Source organism: Mauremys mutica, unplaced genomic scaffold, assembly GCF_020497125.1.
Source record: "Mauremys mutica isolate MM-2020 ecotype Southern unplaced genomic scaffold, ASM2049712v1 000993F_np12_subseq_45498:127178_obj, whole genome shotgun sequence".
Lineage (NCBI taxonomy): Eukaryota > Metazoa > Chordata > Testudines > Geoemydidae > Mauremys > Mauremys mutica.
This window is the reverse complement of record NW_025423089.1, coordinates 50154-66594: the sequence shown is the minus strand read 5'-3', so window position 1 is coordinate 66594 and position 16441 is coordinate 50154. Positions and strand designations below refer to the sequence as shown.

Below are 16441 nucleotides of genomic sequence, written 5' to 3'. Positions count from 1 at the left end.
TATAGCATAAAACTCTGCCATATGAAATCATGGAACATGTGCCCTTCACTCTGTGAAAGCATGTAAAGAATCCAAGCGCTGGAGGGATGGGTTTGGGTCCAGAGTGACCTAGACAAATTGGAGGATTGGGCCAAAAGAAATCTGAGGAGGTTCAACAAGGAGAAGTGCAGAGTCCTGCACTTAGGAAGGAAGAATCCCCTGCACTGTTACAGCCTGGGGACCGACTGGCTAAGCAGCAGTTCTTCAGAAAAGGACCTGGGGATTACAGTGGATGAGAAGCTGGATATGAGTCAACAGCACCCTTGTTGCCAAGAAGGCTAACAGCAGATTGGGCTGCGTTAGTAGAAGCATTGCCAGCAGCTTGAGGGAAGTGTGTTCATTTCAAACCTGCAGCTTATTCATTTCATGTGGTGACGCCTCCTAGTTCTTGTATTATGAGAAGGAGTAAATAATACTCCCTTCCTTGGTCCTTTAGAAGATATTATATGACCTCCTCCCCCTTGTTGTATCCATGTTGGTCCCAGGACATGAGAGACAACACCGCAAACAACAAGGTTCAAAGTCAATGCACATGGGAGAAGCATCTTGTGTTTCATTCCTTATGTCCTAGTCCCATCGTGTGGCCATTTCCTTTTCTTCCTTTCTGTTAAAAGCGTTGGTGTTTTGCACAGAAACATTTTTTCCCCAGGAGAGACTCAGGAGTGAGGGCTGCATTCCTGTACCAAACAGTCACTAGAAGGGGGCAGACAAAGGACTTTAGCATGAGGCATCCGTCACTGTCAAAAAATCATCTCCCTCCTGTGGTTCCGCGGGCAGCAGGAGCAGCCGCAGCTCGGTGGCCCCTGGCAGCACTCCTGGGGTGGCTGGAGCAGCAGCAGGCCCCCTGGGGCTCCCCCCCCCCCCCCGCCGGGGCAGCAGCTGGAGTGGCAGCAGGTTGTTAGGGCTTCTCCCCTGGTAGCTGGTGCTCATTATCCATCAAGTAAATCAAAACACTTCCCCCTGCAAGTGGATTTAGCCCAGGACCCTGAGAGTCAGCAGCTCTTACGCCCCTCATTGAGCTCTCTGGTCAGGTGTCCTAGCGCCGGAAGCCTCCTGTTTAGATCCTCAAATAGCATTTTTGCACCGGGGGGCGGGGGGGGCTGAACTTTTGGACTGGACATTGTAGCTCCACTGTTATTTTATTGAATTGCTTCAAAACAGCAAGTGTAGAAAGTCTCCTAAGTGCCAGGCTCTCTGCCATGGAAACAGCTGCCCCTGCTCTCCAGGAGTCTGTGCGTTCCACCCAGCAACGTACAAACCTGCTCTGCACTGAAGGGGGGTCAGACAGTGACGGTAACACAAATCTTCTGACTATTAACCCAAGTCCCTTCCTTTCTTTAACCCAGGACGTGCCAGTCAACTGTGAGCCATGGTGTTACCTTCATCTTAAAATACCTCTCAGGACATTGAACAGAGGAAGTGAAACCCCCTCCCCCGAATGGCTCCCTGTTGAGGCGTTGTACCGTACCTGCCCCTGGAGCCTGTCTGGTTTTATATCCTTAGAGCTTTTTCTCTTCAAACCCCTTATCCCAATCTATGGGCCACCTCCACATTTCAGAGTTTAGAATTTACTCTCATCACCCTTATATGGCACTTTCCATGTGAATTAGACAAAGTGAGTGGGGGAAGCTCCATGGCTAATGAAAACCGATGCTTTGGGTGAGACCTGAACTCATAACCCCAGCAGTGCGCCCGCCTCACTAGCCAGGTGTGCCCCTGTAGGTGCTTCATAGACAAGCTTGGGAAGTAGGGTAGTTACCTGGGTCTGTGATTAACCACTTTGGTGACCTAATTGAGAGGCTGATGGTTCAAACCCAGGTGAAGACAGAGGTAGGTTTTTTTTAGTGACGAGACTCCAGTACATCTTAATAGACAGTAAAACGTCTCCATTCTGGTTTAGCCTCATTGGGCAAGCATAAGTGGTGTTTTTGCCAGATGCATTGGTGGTATAGTGGTGAGCATAGCTGCCTTCCAAGCAGTTGACCTGGCTTCAATTCCCAGCGAATGCAGGAATGTGATGTTTTCTCTGCTGGGAATTGGTTTAATTTCAGTCACATTGTATCAGTTTAGCAATGGAAGGAGAGAATCAATGTGCTGCAGGTCATTAAACACCCAGTGGAGGAAGAAAGGGGCGGGACTATACAATGAGCAGATGGAGTCATCCTGGTATTACAATGTTTGGTTTATTTTTTATTTTTTTCCCTTTACTTCCCTCTCCCTTTTAGACTCAGAGCCCTTAAGGTCAGAAGGGACCAATGTGATCATCTAGTCCGACCTGCTGCACCTCGCAGGCCAAAAGACCCCACCCACCCACTCCTGTAATAGACCCGGGAGGGGAGGCAGCTCTGTGCTCTGCCCCTACCCCAGGCAGCATATGGAGGCCCTCTGCTCCCCTCCCCCCATGGGTGTGCAGAGATGTGCCAGCAGCACTAAGGTGGCTCCCTGCCCACTCTGCCTCCGTCCCTCCGTGCCACTCCCAGAAGTGGCCGGCATGTCCCAGCATCCCCTGGAGTGGGGGGAGTGTCTCCATGCACTGCCCCTGCACCAAGTACCAACTCCGCAGCACACAGTGGCCAGGAACTGCAGCCAATGGGAGCTCTGGGGGCAGCACCTGCAGGCAGCGGCACACAGAGACCCCCCTGGCATGGCCCACCTAGGACCTGCTGCCAGAGGGTTGTGTGTACCGGTCACTTTGGGAGCTGCACTGCCCGGGGTAAGCGCCACCCCTCCTCTACCCCAAGCCCCTCCCCCAGCGCAGAGCCCGCACCGCACACCCAAACTTCCTCCCAGAGCTTTGCTTGTCTTCCTTTCACCCAGAACCATCCTTCTTCTCCTGGGCTGGAAGTAGCCATCCCTGGGAAGCCAAGACGCAGGCACAGGATTCTACCTCCCAGCAGCCAACTGCACCTCCCCAGGCTTTGCAGAACGACTGGTGGTGCTCTACTAACCTCACTTAGCCGCACTAAGGCACTTAGCTTCTGCCCTGCCTTCCTCAGATCAACTTTCCTCTTTTGCCCCATTCCCGCCTGACTTCTTCCTTTGGCAAGTCACACAGAAGAGCCGGCCGCCATAGGCCAATCTCCAAGGGCAGAGGAGACCAAGCCACAAGGCTTCAAAAGGTGCCTGGCCCAGATCCTCTAGCTTTCCCCTGCTGATGCTAAGGCTTTTTCCCAGCTCATTTCACTACCCTCTGTCATGCAGCGGTTGCGGTTATCGCAGGTGTTACCCTAAATTGGGCCAGCTAGTCAGCGTAGGAAGCACTAATGACCCACCAGAGTTTGGCAGAAAGCAGCACGTTTATTATATTGATAGCTAAGCTCAAACGAAGGGGGGCAGGGTGACACATTCACGCTCCCAGGACAGGCACGGCACTGGAGATGTCAGGATTCTGCAAGGTAAGTGTCCCACAGCGCAGCTATGGACGGTGCGATGAAGGTAAGTCTTCCTGAGGCACAATGAAATACAACGCAGAGAACCATCTTGTGAGTTCTGTGTCCTCAACAAGCAACCACAGTGCTGACCCCTCCAGATCCTTCTGCTGGGAGCATGGTGATTGCACGACAGCTGCAAGCCCTTTTCCCGTCTCCTTGTCCCCCTCGGCTTTCCCGGCCCTTCCCCACAAATGGTTCTATCAGGCGCTGGAGGGATCTAAGGACCTGCAGGTTTCCCTCACCCACCTCTTAAGGCAAACAGTGATTCCCTTCTCTGACACTCCTGGGCCTGGGCTTCTTTTGAGTTTTTCCCTAGGGGGCCTGATTCCCTGTGAAAATGTGTGTGTGGCGTGTGGGGAACTGGCTTGTCTTCCCCCCTCTCTGGGAGCTGAGAAGCTTTTTCAGACTCTCCCCCACTAGATGAGTCCAACAGCACCTCCCTCTGGTGGTAGGAGAATCCTAAATTCCACCCTCCCACCCTGGTTACTCTGACCAGCTGATGGCGGCAGCATGCTAAATCAACACCAGCTCTCTGGGCTAGAAAGCAGCATCTAACCAGCCTTGTGACAGCTCCAGTTTGCTCGCTGGAGATATAACGAACCAGGAAAGAAGGCAAATGTCAGACAGGGAACCTCAGCTCACAAATAAACACCCTCAGGGCTCCTTCTACATGGAGACTGGGCAGTTGACTGACTTTAAATCTAGCTAGCTCAGTTGGTAGAACATGAGGCTCTTAATCCCACCATCATAAATCCAAGCCCCATGGTGGGTGGTAGTGACAGCCCTTAGGTGTCACTCTTCTGCTAATAGTGACAGACCAAAATGAAACAAACTCTCCATGCTCTTCGGCAGGTCATGTTTCCTCCTCTCTCTGAGCGTCAGTAAAACATGAAGAGAGACCAAACTGACATTTGCACCCTCCGTTAAGAGAGGAATTTCTCCTCTTCCATTCTACCCCAGGCAAGAAGAGGGGATAAAAACCATTTAACAGATGATTGCAGAGAGAAAAGTTTGGTCTTTATAAATAGGACGATGATCCATTGTTCTCCACGTCCACTGACGGTAGGACAAGAAGTAATGGGCTTAATCTGCAGCCAGGGAGATTCACGTTAGATGTTGGGAACAGCTTTCTAACTCTGAGTGTAGTTAAGCTCTGGTATAGGCTCTCAAGGGTGTCTGTGGAGTCTCTGTCCTCGGAGGTTTTTAAGAACAGGTTGAACAAACCTCTGTCAAGGATACTCTCCATATACTTGGTCCCATAGACAACCTGCTCTGGCTCTGGTTCCCTCCTTCTGCTCCCTGCCTGGGCCGACTGCTGTGGGCACTTGACCCCACATGGCCCTGACGCATCGTCTCTGCTTGGCCCTGCCTCAGCAGACAGGGCTGGATTTCATGACCTCTCCAGGGCCCTTGCAGCTGTACAGCTCTGTAATTCGATGCCATTGCAATGTAATATAAACAACAACAAAAGTGGAAACACCCCAATCTAACATCTAACAATTCAGCGTGAACTGACATTCCACAGCACAAAGTGACAATACGTAGGAGTGCAAAGCCCGACAGTTCAGCACCATGCAAATGAACGCGCCATAGGGCAAAATGACACACTGCAAAAGAGCTCAGCTCAAACCAATGCAACACAAGGCAGTGCAAAAACCATACAACACGAAACAATGCGTCAGAGTGCACAGTGACACTGTGCAAAACAGCTCAGTGTGGAACAACGACACAGCACAAACCCACACAACAGAATCCTATAGAAAGGTAGGGTTGCGAGGGAACCCGAGAGTCAGGACCAAATCTCCCTAGGCCACCCCTGACAGGTGTTTGAAGAACAGGGAAACAAAGGGCACCACGAACTTATGTTTTTTGGATGAGCCAAGAAAAGGGAGCAGCATTGTCCCCCTTGGGTAGCCCCTGTTCAATTCCAGGTCAGAAAGCAAAACTCTTCTGCAAGAATATCCAAAAAATGTTGTGTTTCACTTTACTTCATAAGTATAGTTGTGTGGCAATGAAATGATGACCCTAAAGTTTCATAAAAGTGCGGGAAATACGGATGTATCTGAGAAAATGGCTTGGAATGAAGAAAGACAAAAAGTGATCAGTCGAGAGAACAGGCCCTGTTTCCCCCTGGTTTGGAGCTTCTCTCACAACTACTGGAATAGAAAAGCTAAGCAAATGGGGTTCTATTGTTCCAAAGGAGATTGAAGTGAGGCCATTTTCTCCAGACAGAATTAAATGGTAATGTCAGGAGTGGGATTTGAAACCACATCTCTATGCAGAGACCAGAACACCCAAGGGACTGGAAAAAAAATGAGTCTTATAACTAGCACTTTAGACCAGTCCACCATCCTGATACTACAAAGAATATGACACATCAACCCTAGCTTTCATTAATAGTTGATAAACTCTTTAGGGCGGTCGAGATGGCACATCTCTTTCAACTCCTAGAGACCTTCTACAGCACAGCTGAATTTTAGACACACTCACCCAGATCTAAAGTTACCCGTTTCCTGGAGCTCCATGAGTTCTATGGTGTTGTAATCTCCCTGCTCACATTTTAAGTGAACAAAAGATGGGTGCTGGCATTCTGAGAAAGTAATGGTGAACCTCAAAATCCTGCCCTGTGGGCCAGACAGTTAAGCAACAAGCACCCACAACCTCTACCTTGATAGCCAGGGCCGGCTCCAGACCCCAGCACGCCAAGCGCGCGCTTGGGGCGGCATTTTGCCGGCAGGGCGGCAGGCGGCTCCGGTGGACCTTCCACAGTCATGCCTGCGGAAGCTCCACCAGAGCCGCGGGACCAGCGGAACCTCCGCAGGCACGTCTGCAAGAGGTCCCCCGGAGCCGCGGGACTGGCGACCGGCAGCGCACCCCCTGCGGCATGCTGCCGTGCTTGGGGCAGCCAGATTCCTAGAGCCGCCCCTGTTGATAGCATCCTCTCTGGGAACAACTCACTTACCAACAGCTGGGGTGTGACATCTTCATTTCTTTGTTGTTCTACCACTGTAGTCCCCACTTTCCTATTGCTTGTCTGTATAATCTCTGTCTGGCGCTGTGATTGTTTCTGTCTGCTGTATAATTAATTTGTTGGGTGTAAACCAATTAAGGTGGTGGGGTATAATTGGTTAGATAATCATGTTACAATGTGTTAGGATTGGTTAGTTAAATTTCAGTAAAATGCTTGGTTAAGGCATAGCTAAGCAGAACTCAAGTTTTACTATATAGTCTGCAGTCATCAGGAAGTAAGGGGGGAATGGGAATGGGAATGGGAGCGGGGAATAGGAACAGGGAAGGGGAACAGGGACACAGACAAGCCTCTGTGGTGTCAGAGCTGGGAAGGGGGATCCTGAGGAAGGAAATTGGAATCATTGCTTGCTGGAAGTTTACCCCAATAAACATTGAATTGTTTGCACCTTTGAGCTTCGTGCATTGCTGCTCTCTGGTCATGCGAGAAGGACCACGGAATGGGAGGGTGATGGGATAAACCCTCTAACAAGTACATTTTTAGGGTGTGAAAAACCCCAGAACCAGTATAATTAAGCTGACCTAAGCCATGGTTAGATAGTGCTAAATGAAAGGAAAATTGTTCTGCCAGTGCAGCTGTTACATGGATGGAAAACCCCTCCCCTCACTGTAGCAACTGTCTACGCCACAGTGCTACAGCAGTACTTTAAGTGTAGACAGCTTTAGAGTGAGACCAGATCTGGCTCCATGGATGCTCAGGCACTAAGACAACAGCAATGACAATACACTAATGCTTCCATAGTTGGCAGGATTCAAACCTGCATGAGGAAGATTGCTAGCCCATTGCCTTAACTACTCAGCCACAACTACTTGATATACAGCTGTTTCACTACACAATGTTTCTGTTCTCACAGAATTGTCTCTTCAAATTCCTCAGACCAGCTCCTCCAGCACACTCACGGCTGAGCATTAGTGTAAGGGTACGTCTACACTATGGGACTATTCTGAATTTGCATAAACTGGTTTTGTAAAACAGATTTTATAAAATCGAGTGCGCGCGGCCACACTAAACACATTAAATCGGTGGTGTGCGTCCATGGTCCGAGGCTAGCGTCGATTTCTGGAGCGTTGCACTGTGGGTAGCTATCCCGTAGCTATCCCATAGTTCCCGCAGCCTCCCCCGCCCCTTGGCATTTCCGGGTTGAGATTCCAGTGCCTGATGGGGCAAAAATCATTTTCGCGGGTGGTTCTGGGTACAGCCTCACCCCTCCCTCCCTCCCTGAAAGCGGCAGACAACCGTTTCGCGCCTTTTTTGCTTGGTGAACTGTGCAGACGCCATAGCACAGCAAGCATGGACCCTGCTCAGCTCAATACCGCAATCGTGGATGTTTTAAACACCTCGCGCACTCTCGTGCAGTATATGCTGAACCAGGACCTTCGAACCGAGGCGAGTAAGAGGCGGATACGGCAGCGTGGCGATGACAGTGATGAGGACGTAGACACAGAATTCTCTCAAACCGCGGGCCCCGGCGCTTTGGAGATCCTGATGGTAATGGGGCAGATTCTATCCATTGAATGCCGATTTTGGGCCCGGGAAACAAGCACTGACTGGTGGGACCACATTGTGTTGCAGGTGTGGGACGATTCCCAGTGGCTGCGAAACTTTCGCATGCGTAAGGGCACTTTCATGGAACTTTGTGACTTGCTTGCCCCTGCCCTGAAACGCCATAATACCAAGATGAGAGCAGCCCTCACAGTAGAGAAGCGAGTGGCGATAGCCCTGTGGAAGCTTGCAACGCCAGACAGCTACCGGTCAGTCGGGAATCAATTTGGAGTTGGAAAATCTACTGTGGGGGCTGCTGTGATGCAAGTAGCCAAAGCAATCACTAAGCTGCTGCTACGAAAGGTTGTGACTCTGGGAAACGTGCAGGCCATAGTGGATGGCTTTGCTGCACTGGGATTCCCTAACTGTGGGGGGGCGATAGATGGAACCCATATCCCTATCTTGGCACCGCAGCACCAGGGCACCCAGTACGTAAACCGGAAGGGGTACTTTTCAATGGTGCTGCAAGCACTGGTGGATCACAAGGGACGTTTCACAAACATCCACGTGGGATGGCCAGGGAGGGTTCATGACGCTCGCGTATTCAGAAGCACTACTCTGTTTAAATGGCTGCAGCAAGGGAATTACTTCCCAGACCAGAAAATAACAGTTGGGGATGTTGAAATGCCTGTCGTTATCCTGGGGGACCCAGCCTACCCCTTGATGCCATGGCTCATGAAGCCATACACAGGCAGCCTGGACAGTGGTCAGGATCTGTTCAATTACAGGCTGAGCAAGTGCAGAATGGTGGTGGAATGTGCATTTGGCCGTTTAAAGGCGCGCTGGCGCACATTACTGACTCGCTCAGACCTCAGCCAAACCAATGTCCCCTATGTTATTGCTGCTTGCTGTATTCTCCACAATCTCTGTGAGAGTAAGGGGGAGACCTTTATGGCGGGGTGGGAGGCTGAGGCAAATCACCTGGCCGCTGATTACGCGCAGCCAGACACCAGGGAGATTAGAAGAGCACACCAGGAAGCGGTGCGCATCAGAGAAGCTTTGAAAACGAGCTTCATCAATGGCCAGGGTACAGTGTGACTGTTGTGTTTGTTGATGAACACCCAACCCCCTTGATTGACTCAGTCCCTGTAAGCAACTCCCCCTCCCCCTTCGAGTACAGCTTACTTATGCAAATAAAGTCACTCTCATTTCAAAAGCATGAATTCTTTATTGATTCATTATAAAAAGAGGGAGAGAAGTAAGGGTGTGCTTTGGGAGGAGGATAGGAGGGATGGAGAAGGCCATTAAAAAAAAAATTCAGAGTAACGACATCCTTCTGGTTGGGCTGTCCACGGGGGTGGAGTGGGCGGGTGCACGGAGTCTCCCCCCACGCGTTCTTACACGTCTGGGTGAGGAGGCTAAGGAACATGGTGAGGGGGGAGGGTGGTTATACAGGGGCTGCAGCGGCACTCTGTGATCCTGCTGCCGTTCCTGAAGCTCCACAAGACGCCGGAGCATGTCAGTTTGATCACGCAGCAGCCCCAGAGTTGCATCCCGCCACCGCTGATCTTCCTGCCGCAACCGCTGATTTTCCTGCCAGTCTTCCTGCCGCCACCTCTCATCTCGGTTGTCCCTCCTGTCCTCACGTTCACTGGCCTCTTTCCTGTAATTTGAAACCACGTCCTTCCACTCATTCAGATGAGCTCTTTCATTGCGTGTAACTTCCATAATATCCGAGAACATCTCATCTCGCGTCTTCTTTTTCCTCCGCCTTATCTGTGCTAGCCTTTGGGATGGAGGAGGGATGGTTGAAAAATTTGCAGCTGCATGAGGGAGATAAATATTTAGAAAGATACATTTTACAGAACAATGGTTATACTGTTTCACAGTGAACATCACTATTCACCTAGCACATGTGATTTCCCTACAAGGTCGCATTTTTCATCTTAATAGTGAGTGCTTGCAGCTCTGGAGTTACAGATCTCACAGACACAGGTCCAGGCATCAGAATTCAGCTTGCATGTGGCCATGGTAAGCCACTGTCTCAGTGATTTACCCCTCCCCCCCAACGCATGGCTAATACCACGCTAGCTCCCTGCTAATCAACAACCTTCCCCCTCCCCCCCACCCACTGCGTGTCTGGTAGCTTGGGGAAGATCGCCTCGCCGGTGACCAAACAGAAAAGATCATCGGCATTTCACTCCTCCCCTCCCCCCGCTTCGCTACGTGCAGGAAAGTGTTTTTTTTTGCTGCATTCCACGAACCCAGTAGAAAAATGGCCACCCCCCTTACTTAAATTCCTGATTTTTAACCAGGTTATCCTGAACGATATCACTTTGCTGAGGATAACAGAACAAGATAAAGAGCGGATGCTTCTTGAATGCCAGCAGTCACCGGGACCATACGCTGCTATGCTTTGCCACGCAATGATACCTGATTACTTGCTACATGCATGGCATGGTAAAGTGTCCTACCATGGTGGGCGGAACAAGGATGCCTTGCCCAGAAACCTTCTGCAAAGGCTTCTGGAGTACCTACAGGAGCGCTTCATCGAGATGTCCCTGGAGGATTTCCTCTCAATCCCCGGACATGTTAACAAACTTTTCTAAGTAACTATACTGTCTGCGAATGCATCCCAAGTCCTCAGGGCAAATCAATCATTAAAAAAGGCTTGCTTAAAAAACAATGTTTGCTATTTGCAAAGGTACACTCACCAGAGCTCCCTTCCATGGCGTCATTGTCTGGAATAGTTGCTTGTGAGGACTGGGAGCAGGGTAATTCCGTCAGGGTGATAAAAAGCTCCTGGCTGCTGGGGGTCATGGAGTGCTGTGTGCTCTCTGCTAGGTCTTCCTCTTCTTCTTCATCTTCATCTTCCCCGTCTGCATAATCCTCAGACATGGCAGAGATTACAACCCCCACCTCGGAATCCACGGTCAGGGGTGGGGTACTTGTGGCACAGCCCCCTAAAATTGCATGCAGCTCAGCATAGAAGCAGCATGTTTTTCGACCTGCCCCGGACCTTCCGTTTGCTTCTTTGGTTTTCTGGTAGGCTTGTCTGAGCTCCTTAACTTTCACTCTGCACTGCACTGAGTCCCTGCAGTGGCCTTTATCCGTCATAGCCTTAGAAATTCTTTCAAATACTTTTTCATTTCGTCTTTTGGAACGCAGTTCTGTTAGCACTGAATCCTCTCCCCATATAGCGATCAGATCCAGTACCTCCCGAGCGGTCCATGCTGGGGCTCTTTTTCGATTCTCAGGAGACTGCATTGTTAACTGTGCTGATGAGCTGTGCGTGGTCACCTGTGATGATGAGCTCTCCACGCTGGGGAAGCAGGAAATGAATTTCAAAAGTTCGCGGGGCTTTTCCTGTCTACCTGGCCAGTGCATCCGAGTTGAGAATGCTGTCCAGAGCGGTCAGTGGTGCACTGTGGGATACCGCCCGGAGGCCAATACCGTCGATTTGCGGCCACACTAACCCTATTCCGATATGTTAATCCCGATATTAGCGCTACTCCTCTCGTCGGGGAGGAGTACAGAAACCGATTTAAAGAGCCATTAAAATCGATATAAGGTGCCTCCTAGTGTGGACGGTTGTGGCGTTAAATCGGTTTTACGCTCCTAAAACCGATTTAAACGCCTAGTGTAGACCAGGCCTAAGTGTGTCCATGGCTGAACAGCAAGAGTTCCTGCCCATTTCCCTTCCAGCTGGAGCATGATGAGAGTGTGTTTGTGGTTAATGACATTGCTATAGATTGTTGTTCATTCCCCACACTGACAATTCAGACAGTCCCTTTCCTATTCAAATCTCCACCATATCATGGCAATAGCCGGGGGCAGGATTTCTCTGGGGCACTGAAATGTTTCAGGGGGGTGGTGCATGAACTCAGCCTTGCATTCCATCCCTGATGTTTCATGGACTAACAACAGCAGCAGAAAGAAAGAGCCAAGCCAATATCTCCCTGGCAGGGATGCAGGTGACCATGTCCCCTCTCTCTGACCATTGCCATTGCAGGAGAGAAGGGTTCACTGGAATCGAATGCCCTGGCTCAGACCAGAGACACAGGGAGGTTTTGCTGTTCACGGATCTGTGCAAAGGAAATTGTGTCTCTGTGTGAAATTGAGGCGGGAAATGAAACGTCCACATGGTGGCCCAGTGCCTTAAGGAATGTGGGTGACGGACTCTGGCTGAGAAATTATTTAACAGGAATTGGTATCAATGTATTGCCCTGATTAAAAGCTATGGCTAAAGGCAGCCACTGTTGTTAGTACTTGAACCTGCGTGGAGACACCTGAGTGGGTATCAAGTCCATTGCCTTAATCAGGGGTAGTCGATTATTTTATCAAGATCCAAATTTCTTGGTCAAGGTCCAGTCAATGTCTAGACAGCAGAGAAAATAATACACTGATGATAATAAGAAGTATATAGAAAGATTTTGCAGTCACTATGGGCATAACTATGATGATTGTTTCGTGTTTCACTGTTAATATCTGGCACCTCCACTGCCTTTCCCTTTAGTCTTGTAGTTAACAAAGGGTAAAACTAAACATCACTTCAGGTACAAGGGAGTGTTTGTGTTCATTCCTGCGAGCTACACAGGGGTTTGATGTAGCTGCTTTCAGTCCTCTGGCTCTGCTGGGATAAGTAACATTTCAGGGTGTTACTGAACTGAAGGAGGGAGATCACTTTTTGACAGGTTACGCCTCCTCTTAAGGGTGTTTGTCTGGCTGGCAGCCCTGGTTCCCAGGTGTCTCCTGAGGGAAGAAAGTTTCTGTGCAAAATACCAAAACTTTTAACAGAGAGGAGGGAAAGGCGATGGCCACATGATGGGGCCAGTATGTACCACAACATGGTTCTTCTATGTGGGATGACTCTGAACTGATCTCCACTCCCTTGTGTTTGAAGAGATGTTTAGTTGTGCACTTGGGAACCTATAAGGCTGAAGCAATTTTATGGATGGTGACACTACGACTGAAGGGTTATTTAATGTTGTAAAAATTGTTAAAAACACTTAGCTTAAACTGGAATTGCCTGTCATTAAAGGCTGGTTTCCCCACGTCAGTTCCATAAGCTCTGCTAGAAACACCCTGGGTTCTCCCCTGCCTCGGTGGGAACTGGAGGGAATGGTCCCCTGCTGCCCTTGGCTCCAGGCTGGTTTTTCTGGGGAGGGGACGTGGAATTGATTTGTTTGCTGTTGAGAAGGGAGCCAGGCCAGTTCTCAGGGAACGAGAACTCCCAGCATCTTCCCAGCCCAGCCCAGGCTGCTGCCCTGTCCCAGCCTCTGTTCCCCTGGGGGCCCTGCGTGTTTGACTCTAGAGCAGTCCGGGAGCAGCAGCTGAGGCAGAGGACAGCCTGGGCCGGGCAGATAAGAAGGAGTTTAGCAAGCAAAAAAGGTAAAATGGCAGTGGAGTGTTACCTTGGACTCGACGGCATTTCTCCATTGGTCTGTCTGCTTTGGGGCAGGGACAATAACACGTCCTGCTGCATTCGTTATTTCAAAGGGTGGTTTAGGATTTTCATTCTCACACACGGTGCACAAAGCAGGACTCATCCTTTGCCGTAAACTAAACGAGCTGCCCACAGATTCTGGCAGCCACAATGAGCATTTGGGTGAGAGCTCAGACCTGCCCCTGTCTCAGAGGGAGGGGGTCATCTGTGTGGGGACTGGACCATTGACCTACCCGCTCCTAACTCCCAAACGTTCAGTAACTCTGTTATCAGTGCCTGTGAGTGTTATTTAAACCATAAGAAAAACCACACTGGGCCAGACCAAAAGCCCATCTAGCTCTGAACCTTGTTTTCTGACAGTAGCCAATACCAGGTGCCCCAACAACCAGTCAACAAAGCACCACTGGGAGTTGAACCCAGGATCTCTTGTTTACAAGACAGAAGCTTTAGCCAGCTAAGCCATGGTGCCTGTGGGGCACTGTAACACACTGTCTGCCCACACCTGACTCCCTGCCATCGCCACCAGGGCCTGACAAGCTTTGCTTGTGTTTGGATTCTGCAAAGCAGAGGAGCAGGTGAGGTTTTCCTTGCAAGTTGTGTGTGAGTGAATCTTTGGCCAGGTCTGCACTACAAAGTTGTTTCAGCAGAATTATATTGCTCAGGTGTGTGAAAAACACACAACACTCTCTCGGTCAGTGGCTTGTGGCTGGTGTACACACTGCAATGCCATGTCTGGCGACAAAACTGCCCTGTTTTGCTGACAAAATAAAACGACTTCAATAAGAGGTCTAGAGCTTTTTGCAGCAAACTTAAAGTAACAGAGTAAACACTGCTGTTCATTATATCACCATAACTGGCCTTCCCCAGTATCCCACAATGCCTGCTGTGAACTAGTCTGCCCTGCATTCCTGCTACAGAGCCATGGGCCCCTCCCCTTTCATCGCTCTGGGAAGTTCTGACAGCTGAGCCTGCTGCTCTGCTCTGGCTGCCAGGAGCAAATCACTGCCATGGATGCTGCTCTCTCCCGCCCTGCGAACACAGAGCAGGTGGCGAGAGTTTCCTTACAGTGTAGGGGGGCCACTGGAATCCGAACTGTGACACACCCATGACACCCCTTCCCTAGAGGAGGCTCTTACCTTCTAAACAGGGACTTCTGTTTTCTAGTAAAATCAGGAAAAGGGAAGGAGAAAACTCGGAAGAGGTTCCTCCTGGCGCTCACGTCCGTGAACCCGAATACTCTCTCAGTCCTCAAAAAGAGACCTGGAGAAGGAGACTGGCTGAAGCAAAGCCACAGGGGTCTGTGAGGTTCCCCTGGCCCCTCGCCCCTGTCCTGCCTGGCTGATGTCAGCATCTCTCTGTGAGGTCACCACCTCCCCACCACCTTTGACCAATAGTCTGAGGTCCTGCAAAAGGCCTTTGTGATGTCACTGCCACACCCCTCCCTTGCTGTGCTAATGTCCTGCCCCTGGCCAGGCACTGTGGAGGTTTGAGCTACTCCCTGTGGATCACCCCACTCAAGGAGCGTTCGTTCTAGGAAGCAAGCCGGCTAGACAGTAAAACATCAGACGCTGTTTGGATGGACAGGGTGGGTCTCAGGGGAGAGGCAGAGAGGGTGCGGGGGGGAACTGAACGCAATGCCCCAGATGTGGCCTCACCAGTGCTGAATAGAGGGGAATAATCACTTCCCTCTATCTGCTTGCAATGCTCCTACTAATCCAGCCCAATATGACCAGTTACCCATATTGAATGCAGACACAGCAATATTTGATACATTGGTTCCTGTCCATTCAGGAGGTTATTTCCCACCTATTCATAAATAATGAAGCTGCTCTAGGCGGAGGGGAGAGAACTGTCCCGTCCGTGCAGTTAACCCATCTCCCCGAGAGGTGGTAGCTATGTCACTGGGGGAAGCTATGTTGGTGGGTGTGCAAGCTGTGGTATCTACATGTGTATATAAAGTTTAATCAAACCCCATTTTTAAAACCCCTGTGGCCTGGGAATAGAAAAGGAGCTCTCTGAGGCAGAGCCCGTCCTTCAAAATCCTTAAGATCACTGACTTGCCAATGCAAATGTCATGGGGGTAGAGCTCAGTGGTAGAGTGTTTGACTGTAGATCAAGTGGTCCTTGGTTCAAATCAAAATACCCCCTCACAAACCTGTTTCTTCAGTAAAAATAATTCCATTTTCTGTAGGTTTAGGAACTCCACTAAATAGGGATCCCTGAAATGAATATGCACAACATTTTCCTGTGCAAATGCATAAAGACCTAGCAAACATGTCCCCAGCTGAAATCAGTTCCAATCCTCTAAGTGTCTAGGTTTAGTTTTCATCAACTAAACAAAGGCACATGAAGACACATTTGGAGGTCCTTGGCCTCCATGGGCTACAATGTGCAGAAGAACAAGAACCACATCCACATGGGAGGAATGGACTAGTCTGTATTACATTTGGTAAGTAAGTTGCCATTGGGACTGAAAACTCTACTGGAGGTGGACAGGAGCCTGTTACAAAACTAAAATAACCAAGATTTACAAACTCCCTGTTACACATTCAATCCTCTGTTTGTGCACACGGCATCAACTGGGGCTCTAATAAATGGCAGCCTTCCTTTAACACAGATCTTTGTTCCTTGTGACTTTCAGATACATTCGAATGGCAGCTGTTCAGAGGTCATGTGCTGCTAGTTCATGAGCAGCAGCAGAGTCTCTGTACGTTAACCAACCGTAGAGCTGGGTGTGTCTGCATCCAAGTAACTGCAGAGTCAGTGTAGTCCCAGACAGTTAATTGCACAGTCTCACTTTCTGGTCTCATTGATCATTTGGGTAGAAACAGCAACGGTTTGGTGGGTTGTTTTTTTTTCTCCTTCCTTTTCTCCTAAGGAATGTGTGATCTGGAGCATGTTAGTTTAAGTTCCCTGTGGGTCAGGAAAATTCCATCTCCTTGAACTAGCTGGGGAAGTGACCTGTTTGTATAACCTAGAATAAAGGAGCTTTTGTAAAGCAGTTTCATCTTTAAA

The 16441-nt window shown here is 49.8% G+C and overlaps 2 non-coding genes across 2 annotated transcripts; both read left to right on the top strand.

The window, feature by feature from the left end:
• The first annotated feature begins 1976 nt into the window (after nucleotides 1–1976).
• Nucleotides 1977–2048, top strand: TRNAG-UCC. Its single transcript has one exon. It is a non-coding gene; the product is annotated as a tRNA-Gly (tRNA).
• A 13454-nt stretch (nucleotides 2049–15502) lies between these two features.
• On the top strand, nucleotides 15503–15574 carry TRNAY-GUA. Its single transcript has one exon. It is a non-coding gene; the product is annotated as a tRNA-Tyr (tRNA).
• The last annotated feature ends 867 nt before the right edge of the window (nucleotides 15575–16441 follow it).